Source organism: Prosopis cineraria, unplaced genomic scaffold (genome assembly GCF_029017545.1).
Source record: "Prosopis cineraria cultivar Desert tree isolate PC_DT_omini unplaced genomic scaffold, ASM2901754v1 PC6, whole genome shotgun sequence".
Taxonomy (NCBI): Eukaryota; Viridiplantae; Streptophyta; class Magnoliopsida; order Fabales; family Fabaceae; genus Prosopis; species Prosopis cineraria.
The window spans coordinates 20,119,500-20,146,241 of record NW_026555337.1 but is presented as its reverse complement, the minus strand read 5'-3'; the positions used below and the strand labels follow the sequence as shown (position 1 = coordinate 20,146,241).

The 26,742-nt window shown below is 31.3% G+C and overlaps 1 long non-coding RNA gene across 1 annotated transcript; it reads right to left on the bottom strand.

The window, feature by feature from the left end:
- Positions 1 to 20,798: 20,798 nt before the first annotated feature.
- LOC129312815 (uncharacterized) lies at positions 20,799 to 21,765 on the bottom strand. The gene is made up of 2 exons (XR_008593703.1): positions 21,509 to 21,765; positions 20,799 to 21,317 (listed from the first exon to the last, which is right to left on the bottom strand). It is a non-coding gene; the product is annotated as an uncharacterized LOC129312815 (long non-coding RNA).
- Between the last annotated feature and the right edge of the window lie 4,977 nt (positions 21,766 to 26,742).

The window sequence follows — 26,742 nt, the reverse complement described above, 5'->3', positions numbered from 1 at the left end:
CTGTTCATGATTTTCCTTGATCCTAATGCAAGTTATTTCCCTGGCCCTTTCATATTTCAGTCAAAATCATTAAATCAAGCAATAAAATCAATAAATCCATACTCAAACCCAGAATCATCGTTGCTCACAGTTGTTTGAGATCAAACCTAAAAACCTAGAATCAAAGGTTCCAAAACACACACAAGCTTTAGTTGCCGAAGATCGACTCAAATTTGAAAATGATAGCCACCGAAATTGGACAGAGACACAATTTCATTTTAGATCAAGTCGATATAAAAACACATCGATTCCGCTAACCCAAAATCACCTCATCGATCCCATCGATTTTGAGTTCAGATTAGGTCATGACCCACCAACCAACTCTTCTCTAAGCTCATCCCTTTTCATCTCATCTCCCTTACACCCTCTTTACCAATCTCGCAAACCCAACAACCTCTTCATCCTCCTCGGCTTTATCTTGATGTAAGTCAGGTTGGGTTCATGAATGAGTTCGTGAAGCATATGGAGGCCTATTTCCAAGCGGCTTTGCAAGCGATGGAGGAACTAAAAAAGGAGTTGATTGTAAATCCTGATGAAGGCCATATGGTCGGCCATTATTGGTTGAGGGATCCTAAACATGCTGGATTCCTCAAAACACAAATTGAGAATTCTCTTTAGCAATCTCACAAGCCCAAAAGCGTCTTCATCTACCAAGCATTTTACTTTTTCTATTTTTTTTAAGTTTTATAATAGCCACATTAGATGTGGCAAGTGATGTGGCAAAGTATGCTGGTCAAACAACAAGGGTTAACCATCAACATGGAAATTCTGTCATCGTAGTGTAAAATTGTGTTTTAAAAAATGTCTGGGTGACATTATGTCTTTAAAAACATTAGGATACTAATTGCGTTTCTTTGGAAACATCAAGGGTAAATTATACTTTAATCCTTATATATATATATATATAAATTAGTTCAAGATATCCAGCAATAGTAAGACTAATATCTTGAAAAGTCTGAGGGCCATTTAAGGGTTTATGTTCTTTTAAGAGATGTTCTCCACACACACCTTGGGATATTGAACTCTAGAATGATACTTAAGAGGCACATACTGCTACAATCCGTGCCTCATTCACTTGGTGTAGTTCAATTCTAAGTTATTCTCGTGTTTCTGTCATTTATAAAAAAAATTAAATTATTAAGTTTTAAGATCAGAAAATAGAAAATCACTTGTACAAACAATTTTTTTTTTTAATTACAGAAAACTTCTCAAAAACGGTCATCAACAACCATGCCCATGATGTTCACAATTTGGAGCTTAAGTTATGATTGAAGTTTGAGTAATTAAGAAAATATTCAAAGTCAAAGGATTATCAGTCAATGGGTTTGAATATCTCTCGAAAGTAATAATAATTTACTGATAAAAGTCCCAACTGTCTAAAAGAAAAAAAAAGAAAAAACATACATTTTGATCTCTGCACTTTGCTCATGTTTTACTATAGCCCCCTATACTTTTGTTTTGATATTTTGGATCTTTACACTTTTATTTTTTTAGTGTTTTATGTTCATTCAAGATCTCTACACTTTGTTCATTTTATTCATTTAGTGACATAGACACCGGAAAATGAAAATGTAGGAACCCAGAACAATCAAAAAAAAAACTATAAGGATCTATACGAACAAAATGTACAAAAAGTATTTTTTTTTTTTTTAAAAAAGTACCGACTGTCTTTGTTTTGTTTTGTTTTCCCCCGGTAAACAACTGTCTTTGTATTTTAATCAAGCCAATCTGAAGCTTCTCAGTGAAAGTCACATCTAGGGATGTATCTATTTTTTAATTTTAAAAAAGAAACAAATTGAGCCACAATTGAGAGACATCATTATTATAGGATTTTAAGGATGCTCTTATATAAGTGGCCATGAAGACAAAAAGGATGTCATTATATATAATTGGAACATAATTAACTGTTTTAAACACGTAGCCTTGTCGGTTGTTGCCAGAATGATAAAATAATACCTGCCGTTACCTAAAGATAGGAAGCTTAATAGCTACGGTTCATCCCTTGAAATTTTTTTCCCTTAAAAAAAAAGACGATTTTCATGTAACAGAATTTTGGCATCTTCAAATGTATAATTTTTATTCATGGAATTCTCCAGAATAATTTTTATTTTAAAGGAATTTTATTGTAATTAATGTTTAATCTGGATCGTTCCTTTTGTTTTCCCAGTTGGTTTAGTACTTTTTCTAGTCCAAAATGGGGGAGCTTATTGGAAATTTTGGTTGTCCTAATCCCCACCGCAAAGTTCTGCAGCACCAGCACCACCACCAGCTTCGTCGTAATCAGCTTCTACTTGAACACCGACTTCCCATTTCTATCCACTATCTCAATCTTTGCTCTTCCTTCTACTTCGCTCTCTGCAACACCAACAATAATTACTGTCGTTGCAAGTGTCGACGGTGCAAACGTCGCTGAACAATATAATGGGGTGTTTAGAGGGGGGGAGAGAGAGAGGAGGAGGAGGAAGAAGAGGAGAGGGAAACGGAGCAGAGGGACGATGAAGCCGAAGACAGTGGAGGCGTCTCCTCTGTCGCTGTTGCCATCGGGATGAGAGATGAGAGAGATGAAGTCAAACAAGAAGGACATGCCAAATATAAGTCTCATGGGAAGCCCAGTGTGAAAGTTTTTAGTAATGGCATTCACAGGTTCAGTTTGATTTGGTTTTAAAAAAAAATAGATCCAACAAAATCAGTTGATTCACTATAGTTTGGGACCTATTTAATTTTTTTCTCTAATCAATTTAATTTAACTCTGGATTAAGTTTAAACTTTTTAATGAGATATTCTTCTCAATCATTGATGTATTCATGTTCACTGATAATTTTTAACTATTAAATATTATTTACAATGAAAAAAATATCTTGAACACTATAGAATATTTTTTAACAATGAATTAGCATATTTAGCTATTAAAAATCAATATATTACCTTTAAAATACTACTTGATTATAAAATTAGAAAATTACCTTAGACAAGTATAAGTAACATTTAGCTAATTATAACTTACTTTTATTAATGATTTACAAATAGCTAAACTTGAAAAAGGGAAAAAAAAACTGACAAATTTATAAAAATATATATAATAAATATAATAAGACTTGATTCTGCTTGGTTTAAGTATACAGAAGCAAAAATTTAAATCAAACTGAACTAATCAGTTTTGTCAAAAGAAAAACCAAATCAAGCCTTATTTATAATCAATTTTGATCGGTTTATGTTGACTTGGGTCAAATGTTTTTAGTGTGATCGGTTTAAATTAGTTTCAAACACCCTTACTATATAGGCTAAGAATAGAGAGGAAGAGGAAGGTGGAGGCACCATGATTTGAAAAACCGAACCGGATTGGCTGGATAGATTGGCGAACCAATGAACTACCCTTCTATTCGATCCGCTTTACTATTTTTTAGGGAGGATAATCACCCTGGATGACTTGAGAATAACTCGAATCAACCCGTTCAACCCTATGGTTTAGACGGGTTGAGCGGGCTGATTATTTGTTTTTTTCTGGCATCCTAAAATGTTGGAATTTAGAGGGGGAAAAGAAAAATTGGATATCATCCTCAACAAAGCATAATCTTTAAGGTTTTGGTTTCATTTATTTGCACTCAACATCAGATCTTTGCACATTCTCTACTCTTTTCCTTTCTTCATCCTCAACATCAACAGCTTGCCATGGATCTTTGTTGTAATGACCTTAAAATTTTAAATATATATATATATATATATTCTCTCAATTTATGTTTTATTTAAATTAGTTTTTTTTTTTTTGCAAATGAAAAGTGGTGATTTAGTGAAATTTACGCTAGTAATTTTTTAAGGTCTAAAGTCTAAATTTTGATTTTATTTTGTTTTAAATTATAAAAAAAATTTGAGCCTCATTTTGTAATTTTTTTCTGTGCCCTTTCTTGTAATTTTCTCGATTATTCTTATATTCATATTTTCTTCTCTCCTTCGTGCAGGAAACAGAGAGCAATAGTATTCTTTTTAACTGACATATCTCTTCTCCTCTATCATCAAAAATTCCAGATTCAGCAAGAGAGAGAGAGTCCTCGTCCATTATCCAGCTTCTCCGTCCTTTCTCTATCATTTTTAAGGTCACCGGCCGTGCGAGCAAGAGCGGAGGTTTGGATAGCAGGCCTGGGGATCCTATTTCGTCGCTGGTCTTCAGATCATTTCAGTTGTGGGTGTTGTTGGACCCTCTTTCTCCTCCTCCATTCTTTCCGTTCAAGAATCGTGAGCACGCAAGGAGCTGGTCTAAGAGTTTTGGAGGTCTGATTCATGAAAGGGAGGCTGGTGTGTGGCTGTCGTCTTCTCCCCTGTTCCGTTGACCCTTTCTTTCTCCTCCTTTGTACATTTTTTCTGTTGCTGTCCGTGTAGAGGTGAGTGCACAGATCTTCTTATTCCTTGCCTTTTGTCCTTGTTCGTCCGTGGCTTATAATTGGGGAGTGACAAAAATCTTCCTCCTTTGATTGTGTTGTAGCTTGTTTGCATTGAATCCCTTCTCCCTGTACAGCTCGTGACTTTCTTCCCTTTCTTGTTGCGTTGTTGATGTTCTGTGATGGCTGGAGATTTTTATTTCTTTCTCGTTGTAGCTGTGTGTGATTGGCGTAGTAGAAGGGAGTCTGATCATATTCAAGATTTAAGCTTAAGAATATGGTTTTTTGGCAGCTAATTTCTCTTACTTACATTGGTTCTACTAGAAGAATAAATTGATTTAACTATCTTTGAGCAAAATTGGGAAGTTGTTGAACTTAAAATTGGTATTGAGGTATTGAGGAAGTTATTGGAATAAAAAAAATTTAAATTATTAGTTTAAGGTTTAATGCTCATGAGGTGTTTGATAAAATGTCTATTAGGAGGAGTTTTGTTTAGTTATAATTTTCTGAAAATTTTACTAACTTTTATGAAGTCATACTTAGCTTGGGTGCTAGTTATTTATAAAATAAACATGAATTTTGTGAAGAATGCCAATTATGAAGTTATTGTGAGTTTGACTGGTATATTGCAAGCAACATTAATGATTATGGAGGTTATGTGTAGTTAGTTCAATATTTGAGGCAATATTTGAAAAAAATATTGGAGTTAAGATTTATCTATTCTACTTCCTGAATTGATTTAGCCTAGTTGTAAAGTGTGACATGTGTATGTACAATATTGAAAGGATTGATTGATTAAAAGTAGATATTGGATTGGGTTAAGAACTTAGTGACTATGATGTTAGGGGAGGAGGGTTTATTAAATTTGAGCAGAGGCCACTAAATTTTGTATTATTGAATAGGAGATTTAGAGAAAGAAATTCTTGATTAAGGTAGTAAGGAAGGGTTGAAGCTTCAAAGGGTAAATTTGCGCTTGGAGATATTGCAGGTAAGTGGATAACGTCCCAATCAATTTATATATTTGAAAATTTCCTTTTATCAACTATTATTTTCAATAATTTATAGCCATTAATATATGTCACTCTAGCATTGATTAGTGTTGTTGATTAAATCTCTTTAGCTCTTGAAGTTATCATGATTTATACTTATAAGATTGGCAAAAACGCTTTTATAAATTCTAGTATTCTTTTATTCAATAAAGTTAATCATGGAAATGAGTGAAGAAGTTTATGGAACGTTTGTTGTGAATCTTCATATTTTAAAGGATTGTCATTTTAAATAGTTCATCCGAGTTTGATATTGAGAAGAGAAAAGTTTATTTTGAAAGTAATGATTTTCTCGCATGTTTGAAAATGAATTTCAAAGGGACTTTATACAGAACACTGATTGCTAACGGCAGTTTCGTTAGTCCTTGGCGCGCCATGGTATACCTAGCTAGCAGGGTGTGTATAGGAGGTGCTAGTCCCGTGCGATGGCTAATGCGCATGGAATGGAGGGATGGTTATTCGTGAGCATCGTACTCACGTTTGTTTTGTGGCTTCAACTGCATTTGGTTACATACCCTTGTGGACTGTGGCCATGTTCATTTCGTGGCTTCGGCTGTGTTTGGTTATGTACTCTCGTGGACTCTGTGTCCACGTTCGTCTTCGTGGCAAGAGCTATATTTGGTTATTTACCCTCGTGGACTGTGTGTCCACGTTTGTTAATTGTTCTGATAAGTCCCTATAATATGAATTTGATCATTTGGTAATTTTACATCCCATTGATTTTAAATAGTAAATTATTTATAATTATTGATTTTGTTTATTTGCTTCCTTGCAATCAAGTGATAACATTATTTAATATGAAATTTTAATGGTTCGAGATTTTATTTAAAAATTTTATAGAATCGCTTTATTTTGAAATTTATTCAATTTTTATAAAGATCGTTGCTTCTTTAACTTACATAATTGTTTAAATTTTTTTATGTTTAATTATTTATTGTTGGGGCGCTATTCACTGGAAAAATATTTTTGGTCTCAGATAGCGTAGCGGACCTTGTACCTCCATTAGATCCTTGAAGGCATTTTGCTTCTAGACTGAAGCTGAGATACCATTTTGGTCGTCTAACTCATGCTCATAGGTTACCTGGACTAGACTCACTCGAAGAGAGAACTAAAGAGTAAGGATTTGAGACACAGATCTAAAACAAAAAGAATGTAGCTTGATGGGCAATGGAGAAGATGATTTTGTGTCCATATTTTCTACAGTTTGATCTAGTGTTTTCTAGGCTTGCACACCACACAACACAAAAATGACTGAAGAAAGGACATGGTGGGAAGAAAAAGTGTTTGTCTTTTTGTGAAACTAGTGGGTCTTAGAGGTTGACTTTAGGGAAAATGAACATTACATGTGAGATTAGCGAGGCTGGTGGTTTAGATGAAATATATCATTTAAATTAATGTGTTTTTATTTTAATTATATTATTTTATTATGATTGGTTTAATCCCTGGTTTGATCCTGGTTGAACCCTTGACCCTTAATCTTTGGCCTAGACTGATTCAATGACCGATTCAGTTTTAAATATCTTAGGAGGCACGAAGATGAGGGAGAAGCATATGGGTTGGGGTTGTGAAGGCAGATGAACTCAGGACACATTTATCTTAAGAGGGAAGAAGACACTGATTTAAAAAAAACAAAGAAAAGAAAAAAGAGGAAAGGGGAGACGAGAGTAGGAAATAGGGGCGTTTGATTTTAAAAAAGGAAGAGAGAGAAAAAAAAGAAAAGAAGAGGTGAGAGAACTAGATGGTGGCCTATGAGAATTTGATACTTGGTACGATTGTGGGGCCTACTCTACAAAATCAAGGACATTTGTTATTTTTCACAATTTAGGCAAAATTGCATTTCTTAACCTAGCTTCATGAATATTTTTGTATCCCTGTTCACTTAAGGATATTGGGCATCTTTAGAAAAAAAATAATAAATATTTTTTTCCCTTTTAACACTTCCAATAATTAAATGAGAGGTATATTTTAAAAAATTATTATAAATTCTTTATTGATCATTAATAATTACGAATCGCAATACTTCTTTTCTTAATTTCTACTAACAAGGTAAAAAGTTCATGCATTTTAGAATTAGAGGAAGTGTTAGGTTGTCCAAATATGAGCAACCTTAAGTTGATATGGGAGGTCTCATATTAGATAAAATTAAGTTTAATAATTAAATATAAAATAAAGAGTGTTCTTTTGCTATTCTTATCCATTCTCCTCTCCCCCATTTCTTGGTACTCCCTATTTCAAGAAGTACATCATCAATCTTAATCATGATATGAGTTTATGTTAGAGGTTCACCATATAAAATTAGATTTAATAATTAATATAAAACAAAGAGAATATCATTTCACTATTCTTGCCCATTTTTCCCTTCTAGTTTTCAGGTATTCACTCCCTATTTAAGGTAGTACATCATCAATCTTAATCATAGCATCACAGTTGAAATTTATTACCTAACATGCATTCACATTCACATTTATTACTTAACATACATCATCACTCTCTATTTGAGGAAGTATATCATCAATCTTAATCATCACATCATAGTTTAAATTTATTACCTAACATGTGTTCACATTCGGTGCTCATCATACTGATGAGCTTCGTGTGCTCATCAACCCAAGAATTGATTTGGGCCCTTCAATTTACCTCAAAATGATATCTTCCATTCATTATAAATTAATTTCTTAAGTATTTTTAATATTATATTTATTAAAATAAAAGCTTATAAAAATGGTAAAAAAAAATAATATTAAGTTTATACTGTTTAGAATACATCTAGATATTCAATTTATAAAAATTTTAATATTAAATTAGATCATAAAGATTATATTCAAAATACACTTGGATAATCAATTCAGAAAATTTAAAAATTTTAACATTAAATTAGTTAGTTCAAACTAAATTTGTACTGGGTAGATTGATGGTCAACAAATTTATTTAAAAAATAAATTTGATAAAAATAAAAATGAAAATGAAAATAAAAAAACTTTAAGCTTGAATAGTCCAAATCTTATGATGATAAGTAATCTGGCGCTCATTCGCTAACGAGTATGGAAGACAATTTAGATTTAATATTAAATTTTTTATAACTTCTATAAATTTTTATTTCAATAAATATAATCATTTTGAAATTGTGCGTTAGGAATAATAAATTACTAGACGTACTAGAGACGCTAAGTCTTGATAACAAAAGGTTCCTGGGCTCTCTTACTATAGTTTACCTAGATGTAAAAGATATGCAAGAATTGGTGTAACAAGTGTTTGATTAATGTTAAAGGATTACAAAGCTGGAAATGAAAATAAAAGCTACACATAAAAGCTATTTGATAAATCTAAGAGCTATAAATGCAAAATGTTAGTCTTTGGATAAGTATTGGTGTCCTCTTTCTATAGTTTGATCCTTTATTTCTAATGATAGAGCTATGGCAGTTGCTCCCATGAAATCGATAAGGTACTCATGAAGTATCAAGGATCAGCTACACATAGTCTACTTCATAGTGTGTTTTATCCTTTAGTTGTTAACCCATACCTTCGAGATGCTTGGGGCCACTGATCATGTCTTCGCAAGATTCAGGGCCTGTTTAGATTATGGTGTTACATACCAATGGTCTAATAATGGTTTTGAAACTTAAGGGATTTGATTGCTCGTCGTGTGACTGAATTATTCTCATGGAATTTAGGTTGGCCTTCTGTTTAGATTGCTGATTGGGCTTGACTCTTTAGTTCCTCAACCCACTTTAGGTTATGGCCTTTGGCAAGCGACGTTTTAATTCTAGTCCAAACAATGCCCATCGTATGCTAATGGCTAGTAATTATAAGCCACGTGGCACATTTGAAAAAAAAAGACCAAAATGTCGCTTTATCTCCATGCGCCTTCTTGTCAATAAAATTTATATTTCTTTTCATAGCCATCCCCTTATTCTCACTATCATTTCTTGACCTTTAAGCTTCTTCCCTTCTTGTTCCTTTCGTTTCTCTGCTCAATAATGGCTTCTTCTTCTGCTGCTGCTTCTACTCTTTCTCCCTTTAATGTTCCTGTTGGGAGTTTGCCTAATTCTTTAGTCATGATTTGAAATCCCATTTTAATGATAGTAAATACTTCATTTTAAACCTGCATTTTTTTGGATTAAGTTCTCAGTATGATGTTTTCCCCTTTCTTTGCTTCAGGAGGTTTTGTCTTTCCATCCCTGTGTCTCTTTCTAGTAAGATTTTTCACTTTTAGCCTAATTCTTATATTTTAGGAAAAAATGTTGATCCCATTATACTCTGTATGTTTTAGTACCTCTCCCTAGAGCTTTCATGTATCCAATAAGAGTGATGTTTAGTATTTGACCATCTTTCCCAACCTTTCATACGTGACTGTACCCACCCAACCAAATCTATAGCCTCTAACTTCAATCCACAGCTTTATGTTAGCCCGGACAACCTTGGCTTTTATTAAATCCTCTTGTCAAAAGCTCCATAACTAGCCCCGATCTCCACATGCTTGGTCCAATTGGGTTAAGCGCCTGAAGCAAACTTATGAATTATAGTGGAAGGATATGGGTCTTTATGACCTAATCCAGCTTTCATTAGCTGATATTGACATCCCTATTAATTTGCTAATAGCCCTTTTGAGTTTTTGGGCTCTTAGCTACAATGCCTTTTTCTTCTAGTTAAGTTCTATGTCAATCACACTTTGGAATGTGTTCATGTTTACATCTCTGCATGCTTGATTTTGATTAAGGGAACTGAGTTCAAAACGCTAGTTGCTAATAGCAATTCCGTTAGCCCTTCGCGTGTCATGATACACCTAGCTAGTAGGGTGCTTATAGGATGTGCTAGCCTCATACATAGGCCAATGCATGTGAAATGGAGGGATGGATATTTATGAGTATTGTACTCACGTTTATTTCATAGACTCTATGCCTGCGCTTGTATTGTGGCTTTAAGCCACACTTGTTGATAATTTACCTTCGTAGACTATGTGTCCATACTTATTGATCATTCTGATTAAGTCCCGTTAAAAAAATAATTTTAAAACTTATTTTTTTAATTTTATCTCCAAAAGCAAATTGCTATTTCTACTATATATGACTTTTATGTTGAACGTTATATATATATATATATATCGTAAGTTTAAATATGCATAGAAATTTATTATAAAAAATAAAGGAAATTTGAACTTCTAATAACTTTTATTTAGATTTATATTTTCATGGTTTATGCATTTACCTAGTTATTACGATGTTGATATTTTTGAAGCGTGTGTTTATATTAACATTTTCAATTGATCATTTTAGTAAATTTACAATTCATTCATTGATATGTTTTCCATTGTTTCCTTCAACTATAAATTGGGACATTACTCACCTGAAAAAAAAAATTCTTGAGTCTCAGATATTGAGGCTAACCTTGCACCTCTGGTTGAACATTGAGGGGCTTTATTGTTGTTTTTTTGGAACGATGGAGACATGTATTATTTGCTTTGGATGTAAATATACTTTATATTAGGAAAATTTTAGTTTAGCGTTTTATGTGTGCCATAGTTAGGTCGTAGTTTTATCTTGCTAATATGTAATATGCTGGTGTGAGGTTATGCTCCTTTGGTGGGTTGATTGGCTGGTTTCACTATTATAAGAATTTCAGAAGGTCCAAATTATAGGAAAGTCTCTGCTGAAATTTTATGAAATATTTAAAAAAAATTTCAACCTTATAATTAAAATATATAAATTAATTATTGATATTTTAACTTAATCTCATACAATTAAGGCTTATGGAATATAAGGTTATTTCATATTTCATGCAGGTTATACCCTTAGCATCGGGTGTGACACAGCACAAACCTAGAACCAACATTACCCACCTACAAACAATGGATAGAGGAAGGAAATACACAACACAACATAATGACTAAAATGAGAATAATGACAATCAGTTACTGGTTCAATGTAATAAGTACAAATTTAAAGGGAGAATCCATCTCAAAAGATTAGCCTATTGAGTGGGAGAGCTTCTTGAACTTATAAATCTCACATTACTTGTAAGGCACCTCAATGTGAGACTTGTGACCTTCTACTACTTGCCAAGACTACAATCAAGTGTGAAGAAAGAGTTGATGTTAGCACAATATTAGACACGAAGAAGAAAGCAACGTGGGAGTAAGGCTCAATTATTGGCACCGAAAGATTAGATTTCGGGTCATATTCATACATTTCGGAGAGGGGTGTTTTGGAGAAAGCATTTTTTTTTAATCCCGATAAAAGGACCATATGGTCCTTAATTTTGTAGTCCTCAATCATAATTACCAACCTTCTTAGGTTCTTAATCGTTATTTCCCCGTTAACTTTGGCTATAATTAAGGCTTCTCTTGCTGCAATATCCACTAAAAGGCAAAACCCATCCATATTCAATATTCGAAGGCTAGACTCGTGCGTTTCCTTTTAATTTCCTTCGCTTTCACCCCTTTTATTTTTTGATCTTTACTTAATTCATATGCTCTCTCCTTATTAGAATTCAATTCGTCTCTCCTTCAACTTTTGAATATCTGTGTACCCCATCGAGCAATCATTGATTTCTAAAAAAAAAAAAATTCCTTTAAGAGTTGTTCTATTATTGATAATATTTAGTAATTAATGAAATAATTTTTCATAAAATCACTTCTTATAAAAAAATTAGTATATAAAACTAAAAACAAATTAATTCGGTTGAAATCAAGTTAACCATGGCAATGACGAATGTGACCTTGGATTTCGTCCACTGACTGTGACCCCTCCTCTACATATTTGGATGCTCTAGATTTAAAATGTTTAATTTTTATTTTATATTTATTAAAAAGAAAAATATAATGATGATTCCCATAGTTTTTTTTTTTGTGATTTTGCCTTTAGTTTTTTTTTAATTTGTTTTCAGTGTTTTTAGTCCTTATAGTCTATGTAATTTAGCATTCTTAGAGGCTTGAGGAACAAACATCACCCAATCTTGTTAAAACTATAGGGTGGACTAAAAAGCAAAACCCAAAAAAACTATAGGGACAAATGATTGATTTTTCCCTTATTAAAATAAGAATTTAAATTTATAAAAATTTTTAATAAATTTTTTGGATCACTAATCTGGACAGTCTAAATTTAATATTAAATTTTCTTATAATTTTATTAAATGGACTATATAGATTTACTTTGGATAGGGTAGATTTAATATTAATTTTTTCATATATTTTTTATAAATTTTTAGTTTGATAATACAACATTAAAAATAAAGATAATCTTTTAACATGAACTTTCCAAAAATATTTTTAAAAAATTAAAATTTAAAAATTTTAAGCCTAAACTGTTCAAAACAAATATATATGGCCAATTTATAAAAATTATAAAATATTTTAATATTAAATTTAAACCATTTACATTAAATCTAGATTGTCCATATTGCTATATTAGTGATCCAACAAATTTATTAAATTTTTTTATGAATTTTATTTTTAATAAATATAAAACAAAATAAAATATAAATGTAAATCTGGACGGTGGACGGTCCGGATGTGTAAAGGAGGGGTCAGCGGAGGGGAAGTAAAAGGAGAGAACTCGAGTCTGATGAATGCCTCCACTGTTCAATGACAACTCCAGTTATCATAAAATTCATAAAAAAAAAAAATAATCACTTTTTTTATATAACAGCAAAAAAAATCCCCATAAAATGGAATAATGGAGGAATAACATTGGAGAATCAAAAATTACCAAAATAAAAAAAAACAAGAAGAAGAAAATTAGTATAGCAACAGCGAAGATGTTCCCAGCAGTTGGGACTGACTTCAATTATTCTGCATAAACTCTTCATATCTTATAAGTCATATTGAAATCAATTACTGCAAAGCAATATCTTATTCCAAGGTTGTTCTCCTTTGGGCAGCTTTAGTCATGGGGTGGCCAATCCTGAAACGCACCAGACTTACGTTTTGGTCCTAATAATCAAACCAGAAAGTCAAATATATTAGCAAAATGGAAAAGAATTTCAAGGGATGATTTAAAGAAGAAAATCAAGTGAAGAGAATAATGAACTCTGCAATATACATACATGCATGCATGCATGCATGCATATAAAATTTTCAGATAGTAAGTAGATGAGGCCGTGAATTAATTACAACCAATATGTCATAATTTAATAATTAATAACTATAACAAAACCATGAAAATAAAGGAGATAGCTATGCAGTTATTCTTACCAGTCTGATTGGGATGTTTCTGGTTTAATAGACGAGCAGTTGCAGGGAATTGAAAGAAAAAGATAAGAACAGAAATCAAAATAAGATTCCATGCGAAATTCCTCATCTTACTCATCTCCAACAGGTAATTAAAGAAGCAAAACGTTATTCAAAGCCTTTATTGTTGTCACTGCTATAAGGGAAGTAGCACCACCTTGTGCGAGTTTTTATGCGCGCGCGCGCGCACACACCATACAGTAGGAAGAACTAATGATATTCTAATCATAAAGTTGAAAATTCAGAGTAGGCTTCATTAACAAGCCAGTAAAAAAGGCCTCACATGAAGGACGATTGATTGATCGGTTCAATAATAAAAGATTACAATGAGCTTAAGCTGTCCGTTATTCTACTTAAAATGATATTTTTAATCATTTATTGACTTTGTCAAGTCTCCAAAACTTATTTTATCCACAATATCCCACACATGAATCAATCAATGTATTATTTTTCTCGGGCGTCATGTATATAGAATCCATAAAAAGAGCTTATTCTTGTAAGAAATTAAAAACAGTTTTTTAGTTCATGGACTATAAATAATATATTGACGTTGATGATAGATGTTGGTTGAATTTTTTATTATTTTATGAATAAAATAATAAGTGTTATCTAATCTGAATTTTGAAAGAGTATGTGTGTGTGTACGCTTGGGTTAGTTTCGGAGTGGCGTACCCCTTTTGCATGCTGGGCGTGCCAAAGGAGCTTTATCCTTGAGTGAGTTGGTGATAAGCGATTGTAAGTTCTCAAAATTTTTTTACCACAATTTTCTTGAAGTGCCTATAAATGATTGAGACTTTAAAGATTACGAGTGTTCATAAGGAAACAACAGTTCATTCCTCGAAATTGAGTACAATGCAAGTGCTCCCGTGAATGAAGTGAGAAGCAAGGTAATGAAACTAGAAGACCTAGACCGTAAGTAAAAAAGGGTCATGCTAGGAAAAATTACACTTGACGCAAGGTCAGTTAAGTTGTTTAAGTAGTCTGCTTTGTTGAGAGTGTTGAGTATCTTCCAATTATGCACTTGTTGCCTTTTATGAGTAGGCAATGGTGCTCTATTTTGAATCTGGGAAAATATCAATCAAAGATTGCTGGAAAAAATTTATATTAATCGAGGATCACTTTTTGTCAAAACTCGAATGAATATTTATTGATTCGGGTTAGTTTTTATTAATATCATTCAGGTTTTAACAATAATTCATTTTAAATTATTAACAGTCTATTCAGGCTTATTTTCCATTCAGGTTTTAACAATAATTAATCCTTAACTAGTATAAATTTCCTCCGTTGGTCCTTGAGTTCTATTTTCCCTTCAAATTTCTCCTACCAACTAGAGCAATAACTGTCTGCGTTTGATTGTAGAGGATAGGGTTGTGGCCTTTGGGCTTGGTCACCGCTCTTCCGAAACGCGACCTTCCATTAATTCATGGGAGGTCTGGCCTATAGGATCCCTTTAGTTAGGCTAAGTGGGGAATTGCCCGTATTAGGCTTCATATTTCGTTTTCATTCCAAACCATATATATATATATATAGTGAATAGTGATACATGAATGTGTTTTATATTTTACATTAATAATTAATCATTACCATTTTCTAAAGAAAGTAATTAAATGAATAATGACATATATTTCTAATTTTATATTGTAAATATATTTGTATCATAGTCCGTGATGCTTCCTTCTTTTTTATTGTTTATATATCAAGTGCACACTTGTTAATATTCAGTTCCTCATCCAAATTACTCTCATGTATATCTAGATTCCACCTCAATTATGATCTTATTTCTAACTAGGTGAGTTTTCATCTACTGTATACGATATGAGAAATAAGACTGCACTGTATAAAATCTGTAAATTGAACACCATGGCATGATATATTATTGGATACACATATCATGATTTAAGTTTTAAATTGGTTGAAGGAAGAGATGTCATTAAATTAGTTGAACTGAAAGAATTCTTCAAGTGAAATAATTTTAATGCCAACAATTATTTACTTTGAAGCTTTCGTAAGTTCGAATCACTATTCCAAAACCTAAACAAGTTACATTAATGAATCCGATTTCTTCAATAATTATCTTTGTCATAATCTTATTTTTTTCAAAAAAACAACTGGGAAAAATGATTTCTAAGATTCCATATTATTATATAATTTATATTCTAATTAGGTAAATGAAAATTGATGTCTAATTAACTAAGTCATATTTGAACAAGTCAAATCGTGACCCAGTTTAAATAACGAATCCGATTTCTCTGCTCCTGCTAAAAAGAATAGAGAAATGTGTTCCATCATTGTTCGATTCTTTTGCTCAGTCACCGCTTGGAATAAAGAAGTTTATTTTATAATGAAAATGTCATTAAATCAAAAAGTTGACATTTGAGATTTCCCACTTTATTACCATTGGAATAGATTAACTTTGCACCAATTACACCAATTTTGTGATGGACATGTCATTGTCTCATGTATTTGAAATTTTAATCTTTTTCTGTGTCCTTCATTGAAATAGTCAAACTCTCATAAAGCTGAATCTATGTTTCCATGAAACTATAAGAATAACTTTCCTCGCAATAAAAAACCTGCTAGGAAGGAACAGTTTTCGTTAATTCCTTAACTTTCCAATTTAATTTATTTCAATATTCAAGAGAAAATTTAGAAAATGAACAATTTTTTACCAATAAAAGGGAATGAACAATTTTCTATATTCCATAACCTACAGTATTTAGTAATGCGAGCACTCAAACTTTGAAAATGAAACATATACTATTACCAGCTCGTACAATACTAAAGGTACGTAGACATTTTCCAAATGGGTTAACCCCAAATACAAGTTGATAACTGCTGCCCAATTGCTTAAGATATCAATCTATGTTCATAAGTGATCATATCAATCCACCCATTTGAAGTAAGTTTTGATCCTAGTAGGAATATATATGATAACATTATAAAAGAGATTAGAGAAGGAGATGATGGTGGCTCATATGAAGGAAAGAATGGAGAGAAAACAAGTCTAAATGTCAATCATATAATATATTTGATTTTAGAAAGGGAACAATCATCTGAATTGGAAGCTGTTTGTTGTGAAAGTGCTTAAAGAGATAGGCAGTATTCTACTCCATTTGTCAATCTCATCTATCATTGTATTTCTGCTCTGTCAACAGAAGTCCTATGGAATTGTTCCAAAACATCTAACTTCAATTGAGGTATTCCTAAAAGAAAAGTTTTTTTTAAATAATTAAATTCTTTCTACACTTATTGTTAGCTTAATTACTTTCTTCCCCTTCATGCCTTGATGATGTTCGATGAAATGCCTCCCTGATTCTAATTTCATTTTTTTATGAACGCATTGGGTAAAAATGCTAAAGCATTTGCATGATTGCTCACACTCAAGCGTAAGCGAATGTCATCGCAGGAGTTCGGGTGGTCACAGGTAGTTTAGTGAAAAGGAAAATATCTTTCCCATGAGGATTGATGAAAAAAGAGGTTAAAATTTGTATCAAGTTTTTGAGCAGGCTGAGTATAATCATTTGAAAGTTTTCAAGTTAATTCAAAGCTAAACTTCACATGTATAAACCGGTCAAAACCGAAATGCCCATCAAAACCAGATGTGTTCGAGTTCATAATATGCCATTCGTCTCATGAAATAATTAATATTTCATAATATTAAATTCACATGCTTGTCCTCTTAATTATTGGAGCTAAATTTATCACTCCTTCCTTCAAGACTTTCAACAACCCGTGTATCCCATATTATTATTGTTGTCGTTGTTATTATGAACCATTGATAACATCTTCCGAATTCAAGCCCAAAAGCAGAATTTCTTCTTCCATCAGCATCTCGATTGTTCATCAATTTCAGCTCTGGTTCTCATAAAATAGAATCAATGATAAAGCAAAAAACAAAAAAACAAAACCGCGCGCCCGCCCGCGCAGATGGAATAATGGGGAGGACCATCAATTATAACATTACATAGGAAAAGCACATAATCACAGCAGTGGAAACTGATGGTATTCAGGTTTATTCTTTACAAACCTTTAAAAAACACAAACTATATATATATATATATATATTTAGGTCCTCTTTTTCCCCCTCCTTTTGGCCTGAAATTTCCTGGTTCCTATACGTTGAAATCAACTATGAAACATTATCTTGCTCAAAGATGGTGGTCTTCAGGCTCCTTTGTGCAGCTTGAGTTAGTCATGGGGAGGCCAATCTCCAAATTGGTCTATTGCATTAAACAAATCAGCAAGACATATATATTAGCAAAATGAAAAATAGGTTCTAGGGACGAAACAATAGAGAAAAAACAAATTGATGAACACAATGAATGACGTCTGAAATATAATTCTTATTATGTTTAAAATTTAAGCAAAAACCTAAAGAAATGAAAAAAAAAAAAAGATGAGTTCAAAATAAGGTTTTTTATTATGACGCATCTGAGCCGCTGCAGAGAATTGAAAGACGATAAAGAGAAACAGAAAAGTCAAAATAAGGTTCCAGACAAGCTTCCACATGATCTTATTCATCTTCTTCCAACCGATGTTTAATTAGGAACTAATTAAACTTTGATCAAAGCCTCGATCGCCCCTGTTATTTAATTTAAGGAAGTATAATCACTTTGTTTGTTTGTGTGTGTGTTGGAGGCGGGAGGGGCCTGTGTGTGTGTGTGTTTGTGTGTGTTCAACCACAAGAGATGTGGGAATATAAACAACTTGGTTTTTAAACAGTTGAAATTTAATTTACATTTTTTAAACTTTATTGTTATTATTAATTAAATATGATTTTTCAAATTAAACTGGTCCAGTAGACTGAATAAAAACAAATGGGAAACAAGAGATCACTGGAGCAAAGATATTGAAAAGAAATGCTAAAAATTTAACAACAAAATTGAAAATTCTGTGTAACTAGTAGGCATCAACAACTACGCTTAAAATAAATAAGTAAATAAATAATACGCATGAAAAGATGATTGATTCAAAAATAAAAGTAAATAAGATTACCAATAGATGTTAATTAGTTCGATTGAAAGAGATTATAATAAACATTTAAGTATAAAGTCTTGAATTTGAATCCATGTAACTGTAAAATATATTTTTGAGAGATCTACCCCCATTTATATTTATTATTCTGTACTAATTAATACATCAATAATCATAAGTTGTCCAAGATCTACAGAGCTCTGGCAACCAGTAGTCAATGGGTTAAGTTCTTTTTTTTTCCAAAAAAAAGAAGAATAAAGGTATTTTATTAGTTATATATAAAATTTATTTACAAACAGAGAGTATGAGACCTGAGGATAGTCTGTGCATGGTATAGAACCTTATGATAATTAAAACCCAATAAAATGGTATAGTGAATAAGTACATTATTTTCTTTTTTGTTAAATTCTTTTAATTACAAATTTGTAATGCTAATTCTTCAGATGTTTCTTTTCTGCGTTTGTCGAAGGAAGTTGCGAGAGTTTATCCAAAGGGTAATAGGTCACCCAAAAATGAGTTCCTGTCCCTTTTTTTTTGGGGGGGGGGGGGTTCGACTTTGAATGAAGTTGAGAGCATTATATCAAGAAAGAAATGTGTTGAGTACACATTGCGCGATATGAGGGATTTTGTAATGATTTTCCCTCATTCATAAATGCCACCTTGTCATTATTTGACCTTGTCAACTGGGACATACATTTATGTAACTAGACCAATTATTAAATTAGTGTTGACACTGGTACATTAGTCAAATTAAGGTTAAACTATGGTCAAATAATACATAATTAAATTCATATAATTATAAATCTAAGTTAAACCAAGGAATGAGTCAATGCTTTCTGACTAAAACAACCCATATTAAAGAAAAGAAAAATACTTGAATAGACGAAACTATCCTTATCAGGAATAGGGAGCGATCGTGGAGAAAAGTTGTGAAAGTCCTTGAAGAGATAGGCAACATTTCTACTCCATTTATCAATCTTATCTATCATTATATTTCTGCTCTGTCAACGAAAGTCCTTTGGAATTGTTCCAAAACATCTAAATTCAATTGAGGTATTCCTATAATTCCGATTTAACTTTTTTATACTACTACTGCAAAACAAAAGGTCTTTTATACCGGAATTTTATAAATTAAAGGTAAAAAGGAATTAATGTAGAATGTATAGTGTCAATTTTGTAAATATGTTGTAGTTTTGATAGATTTTCTATATTGGCTGCTATATTAACCGTTGTAGAAAGTAAAAGAAAAATTAAAAAACTAATTAAATTCCTTCTACACTGATTGTTGGCTCAAAAACTTTCTTCCCCTTCATGCCTTGAAGATGTTCGATGAAATGCCTCCCTAATTCTAATTTCATTTTGTATGCACGCATTCAATAAAAATGCTAAAGCTTCTGCATAATTGTTCACACTGAAGCATAAGCGATTGTCGCAGGAGTTCAGGTTGTCACAAGTAGTTTAGTCAAAAGGAAAATGTCTTTCCAATGAGGATTAATGAAAAAAGATGTTAAAATTTGTATCAAGTTTTTTATCAGACTGTGTATAATCATTTGAAAGTTTCCAAGTTAATTCAAAGCTAAACTTCACATGTAAACCGGTCAAAACCAAAATGCCCATCAAAACCAGATGCGATCGAGTTTATAACATGCCATTCATCTCATGAAATAAGTAATATTTCATAATATTAAATTCACATGCCTGCCCTCTTAGTTATTGGAGCTCAATTTATCCCTCCTTCCTTCAAAATTTTCAACCACTGTGTATCCCATCGTAATTTTGTTTTTTGTTTTTGGTAATTATGAACCATTGATAACATCTTCGGAATTCAACCCAAATGCAGAATTTCTTTTCATTTTTTTCTATCATAGAAACTATGATATACCTCCATGTTTTTTTTTTTTATGTAAGTAAAACTACAAATTTCAAGAAGTATTTATCACATTTTTACCAAATTATACCTTATAAAGTTAATGCTTACGTTCACTGCATAAATTTGTTTCATTATTTACAAGGATAGTTTGGTCTACATTTTTTAATTTCAGACATTATTATACTTAACCAATTTTCTAATGTGTGAGTTGGTTATTTTTCTGAAATATTTAAAACACATATAACAGCACTCCTTTCAAAATATTTAATATATACAATGAAAAATATAGTCATTTTATTGTAATTGGTTTGGCTATGGCCTGAGGAGTCTGTTGAATCAGCATCTCGATTGTTCATCAATTACAGCTCTGGTTCTCATTAAATAGAATCAATGATTAAGCAAAAACAACAGAGAGAGAGAGAGAGAGATAGATGGAGAGGGCGATGAATTATAACAATACATAGGAAAAGCACGTAGCCACAGCAGTAGAAATTGATGATCTTCAGGTTTATCCTGCACAAACCTTCAAAAAACACAAACTATACATACACACACGCACACACACACACACATATATATATATATATATTTTTATTTTCAGGTCCTCTTTTTTCTTTTTTCTTTTTGCCCCCTTTTGGCCTGAAATTTCCTAGTTCCTGTACGTTGAAATCAATTACGAAACATTATCTTATTCAAAGATGGTGGTCTTCGAGCTCCTTAACGCAGCTTGAGCACACCATTGCCATATACGTCTACTTAGTCATGGGGAGGCCAATCACTAAATTGACGGTCTATTGCATTAAACAGATCAGCAAGCATATATATTAGCAAAATGAAAAATAGGTTCTAGGGACGAATCAAAAGAGAAAAAAAAAAATAATGAACATGATGAATGAAGTCTGAAATATAATTTTCATTACGTTTACAACTTAAATAAAACCCTAAAGAAATGAAAAAAAGGATGAGTTAATAATATCCTTACAGCGTGGATCAGGAGGACGTTTCTTATTATCACGCATCTGAGCCGTTGCAGTAGAGAATTGAAAGAAGATAAAGAGAAACACAAAAGTCAAAATACGGTTCCAGACAAGCTTCTGCATGATCTTATTCATCTTCTTTCGACAGATGTTTAATTAGGAACTAACTCAACGTTGATCAAAGCCTCGATCGCCCCTGTTATTTAATTTAAGGAAGTATAACCACTTGGTTTGTTTTTGTGTGGGTGTTTTGGAGGGGGAGGGGTTCTCTTTGGGTTTGTGTGTATTCAACCACAAGAGATGTTGGAGGGAATATAAACGACTTATTTTTTAAACAGTTGAAATTTAATTTATTTTTTTAAACTTTATTATTATTATTATTATTATTAATTAAATGTGATATTTTAAATTAAACTGGTCCGGTAGACTGAATAAAAACAAATGGGAAACAAGAAATCACTGGAGCAAAGATATGGAAAAGAAATGCTAAAAATTAAACTACAAACTTGAAAATTCTGTGTACGAGTAGGCATCAATAAAAACTACGCTACAAAAAATAATAATAATAAAGAATACGCAATTAAAAAAATTAAATAAGATTTTGCCAATAGATGTTAACTAGTTCTAGTGAAAGAGATTATAATAACCATTTATGCATAAAATCTTGAATTTGAGTCCATGTAAATGTAGAACATATTTTTAAGAGAACTACTCCCATTCAAATATGACAACACTTGAATAACTTCATCTATAACTATAACCATAAAAAAAAAAAACAACGAAAGTAAATAGTTTTTTTTTTTAAACCGCTAAGACAGTTTGGTTGTTGGATTATGTTAAACTTTGTCTTAAAATTAAAAGATATTTCTTATGGTTCATTGATCATGTCTAATCGTTGAAACTTATTTTCTAGTAATTTGCCATATAGTTATTAATTTATGTAATATTATATCTTCCAATTATTCATGTAAGCGCGTATGGTATCTTCAGTTTTTTTTAGCACAACGTTTCATCTATCATTAATAAATATTAACTTTAATAATTAGTTCCTTAAAGAATTATAGAAAAACCTAGAAATTATTAAAAAAATACGTAAAAGATTATAAATTGTCGAGGGGCAAAATACCTATTAACCCTTTTCTTATATTCAAATTGGTATTTTTCTATACCCAAATTATCATTTTTATATATTCAAATTGTTATTTTTCTATACGCAAGTTGTCATTTTTAATCTAGACACAAGTCATTATATATATATATATATATTATGTACTAATTAATTAATATATCAGTAAGTATAAGTGGTCCAAGACCAACAAAGCTCTGGCAACCAATAATCAATGGGTTAAGTTTTTTTTTTTTAAAAAAAAGAAAAGTAGAATAAGGGTATTTTAATAATTATACAAAAAATTTAATTATTTACAAATAAAGGATTTGAGACTTGAGGATAGTTTGTGTATGTCATGGAACCTTATGTTAATTAGAACCCTTTTAAATGGTACAGTGAATGAGTGCATTATTTTCTTTTTGTTAAATTCTTTTAATTACAAATTTGTAATGCTAATTCTTCATATGTTTCTTTCCTGTGTTTCTCGCGAAGGAAGTTGCGAGTTTATCCAAAGGGTAATATATAGGTCACCCAAGAATGAGTTCCTGTCCATTTCTTTCTTGACTTTGAATGAAGCTGAGAGCATTATATCAACAAACCAGTGGCATGTTGAGTGCACATTACACGATATATGAGGGATTTGTTAATGCTTTTCCCTGGTTAATAAATGCCACCTTGTCATTATTTGACCTTGTCCACTGTAACAAACATTTATGTAAGTAAGACCAATTATTAAATTAGTGGTGACACTGGTTCATTAGTCAAATAAAGGTTAAACTACGGTCAAATAATACATAATTAAATTAATATCATTATAAATCAAAGTTAAACTAAGGAATGAGTCAATGCTTTCTGACTAAAACACCCCATATTAAAGAAAAGAAAAATACTTGAATAACCGAAACTATCTTGGTTAGGAATGGACAGTGACCAACGGACAAATTTTAGCTATGATTTATAATTCTAATTAAGAATGACTTTTATCTGAACTTGTTAAATTACAAAACTAATCCTGTCATAAATCACACTGTGAATTGCTAGATCAAGTTGAGCTTGTTGAGGGAAGACACTAGTGTGCTTTCAAGCCAATGCGAGTAATTAATGTGAATTAACTGGAATGGATATAAAAACTAGGGACAATTATATTAAAGTCCCACACAAGGGAATTAATTACTACAAGGTCCATTGACAACTGAACTAAACTGCATTGATTTTGTCAATGTCAATGCAGTTTAGTTTAGTTGTCAATGGACCTTGCAGTAATTAATTCTCATGTGTGAGACCTAACTGTAATTCTCCCTAAAAACTAAAAAGTCGAATTACAGGGGAAGATAAAGTTAAAAACAAAAACGCTGCTATTGAATTATTAAAAAGTTGAAAATCTATAATTTGTGGGATTCATTTTACTTAAGTTGTGATGTTTTTATTGGTTAGCTTAAGATGAGTTGGTGCATCGATCTGCAGTATATTAATTTTTTTTTACAATTTTCATAAATTTTTATTTTAATAAATATAATTTTAAAACTATCTAAACTCAATTCAAAATGAACGGGAAGGATCAGTTCAAACTAAAATTAACGAAAGGACCATATCAATCTTTTGGCTAATAAGCACTCAATACTCATCAAGGTGATGAGCACCAAATAAATGTGCATGCATGATATGTGGTACTTGGGTGCCACATCTTATATATGTAAAAAGGGTTCAAGTACATTTTTTTCCTCTCCACTTTCCTTTGAGGAGTATTAAGCCCCATGTACTAATAAGTAAAGCATTTTTCCTCCTAAGCTATTTTCTAGAAGAGCAAAAATTCTCCTCCATTAGTGATATGTTAACTCTATCATTTTTTGGTGATGTGGCATGTCTTTTGGTATTAGTTTGCCTATAAGCTCTTTTTCTAATAGCATTAGGCACCCTGAAATTTTGTTAAAATAAAATTTAATAAATATTGGTAAAATATTTAACATTTTAATATTTAATTTTAAATATTATCATTTGTAAATATTTATAAAAATTTATAAATTATCTTTTAATATTAATAGCTCAAACTAGTTTTTCAAAAATTTATAGATGACTTGTAAATTGTAAGTGAAGATTTATAAATAATAATAATAACCATAATATTTTCAAATAAATTATAAAAATGACCTTATAAGAAAATTATAATTATTAAGTATTTTAAATATTTTAGAGTTAAGGTACAATTTTTCCCTTAAACTATTCTTTGAAAAGTAATATTGTCCCTAAATTACTCATCATAGTAATGTTGCCTCTAAATTAATTAAATTATAGTAATGTTGCCCTTGCCATGTAAACATCTTTTAATTGTACTAGTAGGACCCACTTTTCATGGGTTAAAGTGTAATTTTACCCCTCAACTATTTTCAAAGGAGTAATATTGCCCTCGTAGTTTAAAAATCATAAACATTCATTAACTATAGCTAGTGAAACTTACTTTTAATTATCTCTATCTAGTTAATATTGAATCAGGTCAAGATTTCAACTAGACTGTGGCATTCCAGTTGCTGAATTGGTTTTTGTGTACCACTTTATGATGTTCTATGTATAGGCTTTTTTTTTTGTTTATAATGCATATGAGAGATTATATTTATGTATGATAGTCAATTTTGGAGATTGATCCACTCAAGACGATAAGAAGCGACCTTTTTACCCCAAAAATATTGTTTACATGCTTTTTGTTGGATCAAGAGCTCCTCTTATAGCGTTGTCAGTGATAATTTATATTTCAACTATTGTTATATTTGTCACTCAAGAAAATTAGTACAAAAATTGAGCTTCTTCTCAATGTATAATTCATGAATTGTTGGAATGTTGTGGAGAATATCATGACACGGATAAATGCTTTCACATGAATATTGGATGTTAGAAAGGATGTGAATGGAAGGATACTAGTACAAAAAATACTTTTCATTATCTCTCTCTAGTTAGCGAACGTTTATAATTTTTAAATGGAGGGGACAACATTGCTCTAATTAAATTAGTTTAGGAGAAAAATTTCTCCATTAAGAATAGTTTAGGAAAAAAAATTGCACCTTAATCCATGAAAAAAGTGGGTCCCACTAGTACAGTGAACATACATTTAAACGGCGAGGCCAACATTACTTCAATTTAATTAGTTTAGGAACAACATTTCTTTTCTGAGATTAGTTTAGAGAAAAATTATACCTTAACTAATATTTTAGATCATTCTTTATAATTTTTTAGTCAACTAACAGTCTTTCTCCAAAATATTGCACTACCCAAATTTAATATTTTAATATTTTGTAACTTTTTATTAAAAATGAGGAAATGAACCACTAAAGAAAAATAAAATTAATATTGTCTTGTTAAATTTGCAACTCATTTTCCCAATTTTAAAATTAGAAACATATTGCATTATATGAAAATACCAATTAAAAACAAGTGACACTTTAGTTCTAAATATCCATTAATTTGACTATTGGTTTAACAAAAAAATTTATAAAGAATGATCTAGAAAATTTAAGAGAATTAATCAATATTAATTTTCTTAAAAGATCATTTTCTTAATAAATGTTAAATATTTTAACAATATTTTTTAAATTTTATTTTAACAAAATTTCATAATATGTTTTCGGTTATCTGAATGGCCTCTAATAGGATCGAGGTAATTATCTATTTTGGCCTCCCCTACATAATACAATTTTGTTGATAACCTCCCCTACATGGAAATCTTGAATGTTTCCCAAATTATTTATTTTGGCCAAAGCCCAAATCTTGCCATGAGATATAGAACCCTTTAATCCTTGCTCCTTCAAATAATATTTCTCAATTGTAACATAACTCTTGCGCTCTTTTAGGTAAGGATTTTTGTTTTTCTTCACCTTCACCTTGTTTATAGATCTTAATTCCCATGAAAACAAAAAATATTTGAGTTAATGTTCATATATAAGCAATAAAAAATAACATTGAGGAAGAAATATTACCTTGAACTCTTTACTGTGACAAGAGTTAACAAAATCAGCTCACTAACTCGAATTAATCACGAATGTCAAGGGAGGGAACTTCATCTTCAACACCCGTTAAATCCGGGTTCTTTAAGAATTTTTAGGTGACCTATGCTTTGAAATTGCGGTAGGCTATCTTGACTTT